Source organism: Eumetopias jubatus, unplaced genomic scaffold (assembly GCF_037043125.1).
Source record: "Eumetopias jubatus isolate StellerSeaLion01/CBP00866 unplaced genomic scaffold, mEumJub1_p1.0 scaffold_5, whole genome shotgun sequence".
Classification (NCBI taxonomy): domain Eukaryota; kingdom Metazoa; phylum Chordata; class Mammalia; order Carnivora; family Otariidae; genus Eumetopias; species Eumetopias jubatus.
In genome coordinates this window covers 34,960,485-34,971,184 of record NW_028274811.1, presented here as the reverse complement: position 1 = coordinate 34,971,184, position 10,700 = coordinate 34,960,485, and positions in this window count along the sequence as shown.

Genomic DNA, 10,700 nt, shown 5'->3' with positions numbered 1-10,700 from the left:
GTTGGCTCAAGGGTCAACAGTCAGTTGGATTCTGGGAGGAGTCTGCTTCCCAGGAACCTCTGTAGGCTCGGTGCCCTCGGCTGCACTTCCAATCTAAAGGTGATGGCATGAGTCATCAAAGGTGTGGAGGCTGGGGTTATCAGTACTGGCTTTGAGGAATAATGCCCTTTTGTGACAATCCCTATTCATTGAGCATGACTCATCCTGCCTTTTTAGAACGGCTTGCAGTCTCCTTTGGGGCTCTGGGACTTCACTGCATAGGCTCCAAAACAAAATATTGTAATAGTAATTTAAAAAGAGAGAGCGAGGAAGGGAGAGAAAACATAGCAACATGAACAGCTTCTCTTCTTTCCTCTAGCTCAAATGTATTAAAAATACAGATCTCCAAACAGGTTCAGAGTCAATCCAAATCAGGCCCTCATTTGCACCTCAGAATGGTGCAGATATTATCCTAAATACATCATTATCCTTAAGGCATCTTTACGTCAAGACTGATGTATTCAGAGAACTCGCAGCACAAAGCCCTCAGGGACATCTGGGCTATGTTTCCTAGAAAGGTTTTATCTTGTAACGGACCCACCCCATGTTCCCATCATTTTTTTAATAGATACTATTTTTTAGAGTAATTTTAGGTTTACAGAAAAACTGAGCAGAAAGTACAGAGAATTTCCATATGCCTTATTTCCTCTCTCCCACATTATCTCCCAATAAGTAACATCTTGCATTAGTGAGGTACGTTTGTTACAAATGATGAAACACGGGCGCCTGGGTGGCTCAGTCGCTGAGCGACTGCCTTCAGCTCGGGTCATGGTCCCCGTGTCCTGAGATTGAGCCCCACGTCGGGCTCCTTGCTTGGCGGGAAGCCTGCTTCTCCCTCTCCCACTCCCCCTGCTTGTGTTCCTTCTCTCGCTTTGTCTCTCTCTGAAAAAATAAATAAATAAAATCTTAAAAAACAAAAACAAATGATGAACCAATCTTGATGCATTACCACTAATTAAAGTCCATAGCTTATATTAGGGTTCCCTCCCTGTGTTGCACATTCTATGGGTTTTAACAAATGCATAACATCGTGCATCCACCATTACAGTACCTTACAGAATAAAATCATTGCCTTAAAAATCCTGTATTCCACCTATTCATCCTTTCCTCTCTCTACCTAAACCCTGGCAACCACTGACTGATTTTATACTGTCTCTATAGTTTTGCCTTTTCTAGAATGTACCATGGTTGCAATCATATTGTACGTAGCCTTTCAGATTGGCTTCTTTCACTCAGGAGTATGCATTTAAGTTTCTTCCAGGTCTTCTCATGGCTTGATAGCTCATTTCTTTTTTTAAATTTATTTTTTTCTCGATAGTTCATTTCTTTTTACTGGTGAATAGTATTCCATTGTCCGATGTGCCACAGTTTGTTTCTCTAGTCACCTTCTGATGGACAGCCTGGTTGCTTCCACATGTTGGTAATTATGAATAAAGCTGCCATAAACATTTATATGCAGGTTTTTGTGTGGACATAGGTTTTCACTTCATGTGGATCAATACCAAGCGTGTTTACTTGCTGGATCATGCGGTAAGAGTATATTTAGCTTTGTTAGAAACTGCCAAACCATATTCCAAAGTGGCTGTACCTTTTTGCATTCCCACCAGCAGCGAACGAGAATCCTTGTTGCTCCACATCCTTGTCAGCATTTGATGCTATCAGTTCCCTCAGGGACATCTAGGTTGTTTCCAAGAAAGATTTTTTTTTAATTCTTTATTGTTATATTAATCACCATACATTCCATCATTAGTTTTTGATGTAGTGTTCCATGATTCATTGTTTGTGCATAACACCCAGTGCTCCATGCAGGACGTGCCCTCTTTAATACCCAACACCAAGCTAACCCATCCCCCCACCCCCCTCCCCTCTAGAACCCTCAGTTTGTTTTTCAGAGTCCATCGTCTCTCATGGTTTGTCTCCCCCTCTGATTTACCCCCCTTCATTCTTCCCCTCCTGCTATCTTTTTTTTTCTTAACATCTATTGCATTATTTGTTTCAGAGGTACAGATCTGTGATTCAACAGTCTTGCACGCTTCACAGCACTCACCATAGCACATACCCTCCCCAATGTCTATCACCCAGCCACCCCATCCCTCCCACCCCACCCCCACTCCAGCAACCCTCACTTTGTTTCCTGAGATTAAGAATTCCTCATATCAGTGAGGTCATATGATACATGTCTTTCTCTGATTGACTTATTTCACTCAGCATAACACCCTCCAGTTCCAACCACATCGTTGCAAATGGCAAGATCTCATTCCTTTTGATGGCTGCATAATATTCCATTGTGTATATATACCACATCTTCTTTATCCATTCATCTGTCGATGGACATTCCAAGAAAGATTTTATCCTGCAACCAAACCACCCTATTTCTCCATCCTATTTTCATTAAAAGAAAGAAAGAAAGAAAAAAAGATAATTGGCTGTAAGTCTCTAAATTTAGGGGTCATTTGTTATGCAGCATTAGGTAGCTAAAACAAGAGCCATACAGAGACCCTAAGCTATCAGCCAGCACCAAACTGCCAGGCATGTGGCTCAGTCATGCTGAATCCTCGAGCCTCAATCAAGCCTTCACATGGCTGCTGCTCTAGCACAAGAGATCCCAAGAAGTGGCAAGACCTTCCTAAATTCCTGACTCACAGAAACCATTTATTTCTTAGACCTCATCAAAATTCAGGACTCTTAGGTTCTTCTCATTTAGTAGAATTGAAGAGAAAAAAAAGGGGGGAGCAAAACTGTATTCTCACCTTGGCTTAGTTGCTTGTTGGCTGTACATCAGTAGACGTGGCCCATCAGTTTTTAAAAAAATTTTTTGAAATTTTTTTTTATTTGTTTGAGAGAGAGAGCAAGCATGAGAGTGGGGTGAGGAGCACAGAGAAGCAGACTCCCCCTAAGCGGGGAGCCCGATGTGGGGCTCGATCCCAGGACACTGGGATCATGACCTGAGCTGAAGGCAGATGCTTAACGACTGAGCCACCCAGGCGCCCCTCATCACTTTTGAGAGACTGTTTTCCACGTTATAAAATGGAACAACACTCCAAGCTCTGCCCACCTGTCAGGGTTGACATGAGAATAATTGTGGCAGTGTTTTATAAAGTACCACTTACTGAAGAAATTTCAAGTGTCACGTAAATGGAGAGAACCAGTAGTGAAAATTTCGAAGTGATGTCTACCTGACTTTGGACCATTACATAGGATTTTCTCTCCATCCAAACTGCACAGTCACCCTCAAGACTGCTTGGGGGCTCGCCTTAAGCTGAGACTGTGTCCTTTAGGCATGCTTGTAATGGCCTAAAGAGAGGTCAACCAAAAACTGAAAATTTGCAAGGTAATCCGTAATACACATAATCTACTCGACCGTAACTGCCCTTGACAAAACAAAATGTCTATATAATTCGTAACCATCCAGACTGGGTCTACCTTAGACCAGTAAAAACTAAAATAACCATAGTGATCACAATTTATTGGGCACTTACTGTGTGCTGAGCATGGTGCTAGGTACTTCACATGCATTATTTCAATCCTTTACCAACCCCATGGGTAACTATTATTACTCCTTTTTAACTCATTAAAGAAAAAAACTGACTTACAAGTAAAGATGAGGGATTGAATACACATAAATGTGTTTGCTCCCATCCAAAACACCATTAAAAGAGTAAATTGATTTTTTTTTAAAGCCAAACCAGTGTCTGGCACATAGCACAGGCTCATAAATATTTGTGGGATAGATGAATAAAGTGATGAATGAAAAAATATTAAAAACCTACAAGATAAATAAAACAGACATTGAGCTCACACCAACAAAACTTTGGAAGATGGAATGAATATTAATGGACTTTGCAGACTTGAGAAAGTTGAATGTGAAATCAGAGAAGAAAGCCAAAGAAATGCCAGGTTATAGCCCAGACTCGCACACAAGGGGCCGCGATAGGGAGCACTGGCTATCCCGTAAAGCGGGAGTGGGATGGACGGAAAAACGGAGGAGTCACTGATTTGACGAGGTGTGGATCCTGGATCCCCCACGCCACTCCAGTCAGTCTTGCGACTCCCACTTCCACGACTAAGCTGTTTTCCCAGGAGAGGGACTAAACAGGAGGAGTATGGGTTAGAGAAAACCCTACCACTGAAGGTGAGGATAGCGTGGAAAAACGGAGGGCTCAAGGGACACTGACATACTACATGTTGAGCTCCCCCCACCTCCTTCTTGCTTCAGTGCCCAGAGAGCTATAGCAGCCAGTGTAGTGCTCTCCTGGCAGGAGGTGGGAAGCCCCTCTCTGGGCAATTTGACTAGTTCAAGGGGAAAGATACAGAATACTAAAATCAGGCGCTCCCCAGTGAAGGAGTGACCCAGATCAGCATACAGCAGAGATCACAGTCAATAAGTACCACACACTCAGAGCTTCCAACAAGTACCTCATTCTTAAATATGAACAGAAAAGGGCCACTAGACATTTGAGGAAAGGCAAATGAAAGGTAGAGACCCGAACAAATATTTAAAAAAGCATTTTGGTGGAGGTAGAAACAGTGCATGAAGAAGAAGTCTCTTTTAAAAACTATCATTACTGGGGCGCCTGGGTGGCTCAGTCGTTAATCGGCTGCCTTCAACTCAGGTCATGATCCCAGGGTCCTGGGATCAAGCCCCGCATCGGGCTCCCTGCTCCGCAGGAAGCCTGCTTCTCCCTCTCCCACTCCCCCTGCTTGTGTTCCCTCTCTCGCTGTGTCTCTCTCTCTGTCGAATAAAGAAATAAAATCTTAAAAAAAAAAAAAACCCAAAAACTATCATTACTATTTTCAGAGTATTAAGATAGTTTTACATCCATGAAAAAAGAAGAGTATGCTACAAAAAGGAATATTCAGAGACTAAAAAGAACTCCTGGAAATTACAAATAGCATAAATTTAAAACTCAATAAAATTACTGGACGGTAAAACTGAAGTACAACCCTAAGACACAGAGTAAAATGACAAAGGTGGAAAATAAGAGAAATGATAAGAAAAGTGGAGGCTGTACCCAGGAGGGCAATCTTCTATTAACAGGGGTTCCAGAAAGAAAGAACAGAGGGAATGAAGGAGAGCAAATCATTAAAGAAATTACTCAGTCAGGGTGTGCAGAGATGCAGAACAACCACAAGTAACAGAAGATAAGGGATTTGTTCCAGGGCTTAGAGCTTATACAGTTGTGGAGCTGGTTAGAACACTTGCTGTAAATCACTACACATCACCACATTGGCCTCTCGGGTCCTCATCTGGTCTGTAGTGGACCCACCGTCTGGTGGGTCTGTACTTGGGTGATATTGGACTTGGGGCAGAGAGGTCAGGGGCACAGTTGGTGAAAGGGTGTCACAACAGAAAGAGGTAGTCGGGTACACAAACCGTTCATCGGGCAAACATGAGAGTCCCTGCAATCACCTGGGCACCAGGGGACTTGAGAGGGACAGCTTGTGCGTGCAGGGAAAGAGGAGCCCACGGGGCGGCAGAAGTTCAGGCTCCCTGTACAGATGCTGGTGTGTGGACAGGAAGGAAGGGTGGGCTGAGGAGGGAAAGGACGCTCCCTGGACAGGAACCTGAGCACAGCCCAGGACAAAGCCCATTCAACAGGGCAGCTGCAGGTTTTCATTCTTGCTTCCAGAGAGAACAAACAGCGGGAGCTCAACAATTATCTGCAGAGTGCATGATACACGAACAGAAGTCAGGGGCTCTGCGGCAGGTCAGATTCACCTTCCTAACCCTAAGCAGTGGTAAGGTGGGTTGTTTTGTCTGTTTGGTAACATGAATGTTTCTGAGGTGCTCGTCAGACAAAAAATGTTCCCATCCTAGATTTCTCACCAAGACCCCTACATGGGGCACTGAGAGAGACCCCTTTGTACCAGCTCTCAAGAGCAGAATGTTAAATTTTCAGGAAATTTGTAAGCCAGCTGTCATCATACTGGTAGCTTGAAATTGGCCATGCTGAGAGAATGAACACTACAGAAATCAGCAGAAACTACGAATTCGGGCTTCAATTTACTTTCAGAAAGCTCGTTGTTGGAACATTCACCAGCACACCACTGCCTACAAACGTTAAAACAGGGGAAAATAGATACAGACTGAGTAAATAAGGAAAGTATAGTGATAATGTTAATTATAAAAGCTTTTATGGGGGTAAGAGCTGTATGCTGCCAACTATATTAGATGCTTCTTGTCTTGCTTAATCTTAGAAAAGCCCTATAGGGTGGGTATTTATTTTTACCCATTTTATACATGTCAGGACTAAGATCCAGACATTAGATAATGTGTTCAAGGATACAAGCCAGTAAATAGGAGTCAAGATTTCGAGTCTACGCTCAGGACACCACCACCACAGCGGAGGCAATGTTGTGGAGCACATCCGTGTGAGGATGCTGGAGCCAGTGAGCCTGGATTCAAACCCTGGCTCTGACATGCACTAAGTGTGTGACCTGGATGAGATATTTAATCACTCTTTGCCTGACTTTCCCCATCTGATGAAGCGGTTCTTTTTTTTAATAGATTTTATTTATTTATTTTTTTTTTAAGATTTTATTTATTTATTTGAGAGAGAGAGAATGAGAGATAGAGAGCACGAGAGGGAAGAGGGTCAGAGGGAGAAGCAGACTCCCCGCCAAGCAGGGAGCCCGATGTGGGACTCGATCCCGGGACTCCAGGATCATGACCTGAGCCGAAGGCAGTCGCTTAACCAACTGAGCCACCCAGGCGCCCCGATTTTATTTATTTATTTGAGCGCGCGCGTGCGCGAGGGAGAAAACACAAGCAGGTGGAGGGGCAGAGGCAGAGGGAGAAGCAGGCTCCCCACTGAGCAGGCAGCCCAATGTGGGGCTCAATCCCAGGACCCCGGAATCATGAGCTGAGCCGAAGGCAGACGCTTAACTGCCCGAGCCACCCAGGCGCCCCTGATGAAGTAGTTCTTAAACCAGAGTCTGGTACTAACCACAAAATTAGTTACTATTACCTTAATTATTGACAAAGCTTGGTGATTTTTTAAATCTTACTTCATATTTAGTAAGACTGACTCAAAACACACATCTGCTATCTGGCGGATACACAAGAAACTGGCTTGCTGACCCAGCTACTTGAAGGGGGACACTCATGCCTGGTGCCGGTATCTTTGAGGGGGGTGCAATGAAGCTGGGGGTAGAAAAACTTCAAACTGGTTTCAGTTGCTGCTTCAGGAGGCCAAGATGGAGAAGCGAGGCTGGGTTGGGGCGGGGGGTGTACGTCCACAGTGTAGGAAGCAGCAGGAAGCCCGTGGAAGAAGCAAGTTTCTTCTCCCTCTGGCCTTACAATCTCCCTGACACTGCTGTTGGCAAAGTCTCACCTGAGACAGCACCCAAAGCAGAAACATGCTGTACAGAGCCCCAGCCCCAGCATCCGAAGACTGAGTAGAAAAGTTGGGAACTGAGAGACAGTAACTGAATAACTGGCATAGAGACTCTAGCCGAATAGCTTGGTTACCTTTGGGATTTTATTCCATTGAAAGTATTACCTAATTTAAGAAATACTTAAAATTTGGGGCACCTGGGTGGCTCAGTGGGTTCAGCATCTGCCTTCGGTTTGGGTCATGATCTTCGGGTCTTGGGATCAAGCCCCTTTGTCAAGTCAGCTCCCTGCTCGGCAGGGCGTCTGCTTCCCCCTCTTCCTCTGCCCCTCCCACCACTCCTGTTCATGCAGGCATTCTTCCTCTCAAATAAATAAAATCTTAAAAAACTAAAATAAATACTTAAAATTTAAGTTTAAAAGGAAAAAACGCCTGATAGTTGTCACTGAGCTTGGCACTAAGTAAGTGCTCAATATATTGTTATTGAACGAATGAATGTATGGAAGGAAGCAACTCATGCAAGCATGCATCTACAAGAATTTGTCAGAAGCTACTCTGTGCACTATTCTAGATGTGGACGACCCACCAGGAAACAGAGCACACCGTAGTCCCCACCTCCATGGTGAGGGCATTGAACAGATTTATCACATAAACAAACAAGTTAATTTCAAACAGTGCTAGAAGGTAGGAAGGGGGAACAAACATGGGGAAGAATGGGTGGAGAGCATTTTAGGTGTGACAGGGAGGTCCTCCCTGGGATGGAAACATTTAAATGGAGACCTGAACGGTGACAAAGGACGAAAATGTGAAGGGCCATGGCAAGACCCAGAGGGAGGAGACCTCGGTGAGCTTGGGACAGTGACTGTAACAGGAGGGTGCTGAGGGAGAGGGCAGGTGGTGTGAGAGCTGTCAGAACCCAGAGACAGGAAGCACTGGGCCTGGCTGGGTTTTGTGGGCTATGCTTAGGCCTGGTGTTTTATTCTATATGTGGTTCAACACACACACACACACACACACACACACACACACACACACACACAGTAGTATTTTTTTTTTAATTTTTCTTAAATGTTTTATTTATTTATTCATGAGAGTCAGAGAGAGAAAGAGAGAGAGAGAGAGGCAGAGGCAGAGGCAGAGGGAGAAGCAGGCTCACCACAGAGCAGGGAGCCCGATGCGGGACTCGATCCCAGGACCCTGGGATCATGACCTGAGCCGAAGGCAGACGCTCAACCATCTGAGCCACCCAGGCGCCCCACAGGAGTATTTTTAGTAGAAGTTAAGGGATTTGTATTTCTCAAAGATCACTCTGGCTGCTGGGTGGAGAATGGATCACAGTGGGTCAAGAAAAGAAGGAGGGGACTGACCCTATCAGTTTCCCAGGGCTGCCATGGCACATAACCACAAACTGGGGGGCTTAAAACAACAGAAACTTATTCCCTCACTGTCTGGAGGGCACAAGTCCAAAATCAAGGTGCCGGCAGGACTGTGCTCTCTCTGGAGGCTCCAGGGGAGAATCTCGTCTCTCAGCACCTCGTGGCCCCAGACGTTCCTTGGCTTACGGCAGCATAATGCCCATCTCTGCTTCTGTCTTCACAGGCTCTTCTCTGTGTGTCTTCTCCCTGGTGTCCCTGCGCTTCTCCTTTTGTTTTAGGACACTTTTTTGTTGGATTTAGGGCCCACTTAGTTACTCCTGGATGATCTCATCTTGAGATCCTTAACTTAATTCCATTTACAAAGACCTGTTTTTCAAATAGGCAACATTCACAGGTATCAGAGGTCAGGAAGGTCAGGGGACCCACAATTCCCCCACTAAAGAGACCAATGAGGAGACTAAAGTGGTTATGCAGGTGAGGGACAATGGTGGATTAGGGCAGGAAGTACCTGCGGAGATGGAGAAAAGTAGATGGTCTGGATGGGTGGTGTATTAGGCTTCCCCAGAGAATCAGAACCAGTAGGATGTATATTCTTTTATAGAAAGAGATTAATTACAAAAAATTGCTTCACACGATTATGGAGACTGAAAAGTCCCAAGGTCTGCAGTCACCAAGCTGAAGACTCTGGAGAACCGCCGTGTATTTCCAGTCTGAGTCTGAAGGCCTGAGTGTCAGGAGAACTGGTGACGTAAATTCCAGTCCCAAAGCTGGTGGGCTCAAGATCCAACAAGGGCTGCTGTTTCATCTGAGTCCAAAGGCTCAGCAAAGAGCAATGTCCCAGCTCATTCAGTTGGGCAAGAGGAGGTCATTCTTGTCTGGCTTTTCTGGTTCTATTCAGGTCTTTAGTTGACTGGATGCGGCTCCTTCACATTCTGGAAGGCAATCTGCTGTATATGGATTCAAATGTTCATCCATCCAAAAACCCCCTCAGGGATACTTGCTGAATGACGTGCGGCCAATGTCTGGTTATCCTGTGGCCTGGTCAAGCTGACATAAAACTGACCATCACAGATGGGGAGGAAGGGAAAAGGGGGTCTCGGGTTCCAGAAAGATACAGATACTGGGTAGCCTAATTCGGGACCAAACAGCAGAGATAGAGAAGAGCGGCCTTAGTGAAGCCAAAGCCTGGTGGATACTGCTCTCTTGGAGAAAAAGCTGAATCACTGCCTCAACAGTCATCTGTCACTGTCTTGCAGCTTCTACCTTCCCCCATCCCTAGTATTTCCCTGCCAACTACTGAGGCACTTTCCTCTCTTGATGATGGAGTCCTCTGGTTATGATAACATTATCACCAAGCAAATGGATCAGTGCAAAGCTGGATTACACTGGGCACCATCTTGTCACACAGAAATGGTATCTATGAAATCCTTTCCTTTACATCTCCAGCTCATGCAGGACTGCTCAGGAATATACAATTAATATCAGTCTGTCTGTCATACTGCATAAACTCTGTAGCATTCTGATTTCAATCTGAGTGGGTGACTTCCACACCAGTGGAATTATGAGGTCTGTCACTATAGTCAAGATCTTCTAGCTTCTGCTACCTTATTGTTGTCTCCATGTACTAACATGGAAATCCACTGAGATTTTGATATATAGCTAACACTATAGACTTGCACCCCAATATTTTCTAGAAAGAAACTTCCTCCAAAGTCTGTTTTAGGTAAAGGTAATGTTTAGTTATCGACGGCTGCATAACAAATTACCTCAAAACTAAGTGGCTAAAACAACAAACATTGTCCCCCAGAGTGTGTGATCCCAGCCAGAGTAAAGGGGAAGCTGCGATGGTCTTTTAGGATCTGCCTTAGAGGTCACACATCCCATCCTTTAGACCACATAGAAATAACTTACTAAGTATAACCCAAACTCAAAAGGAGGGGAGTGAAACTCT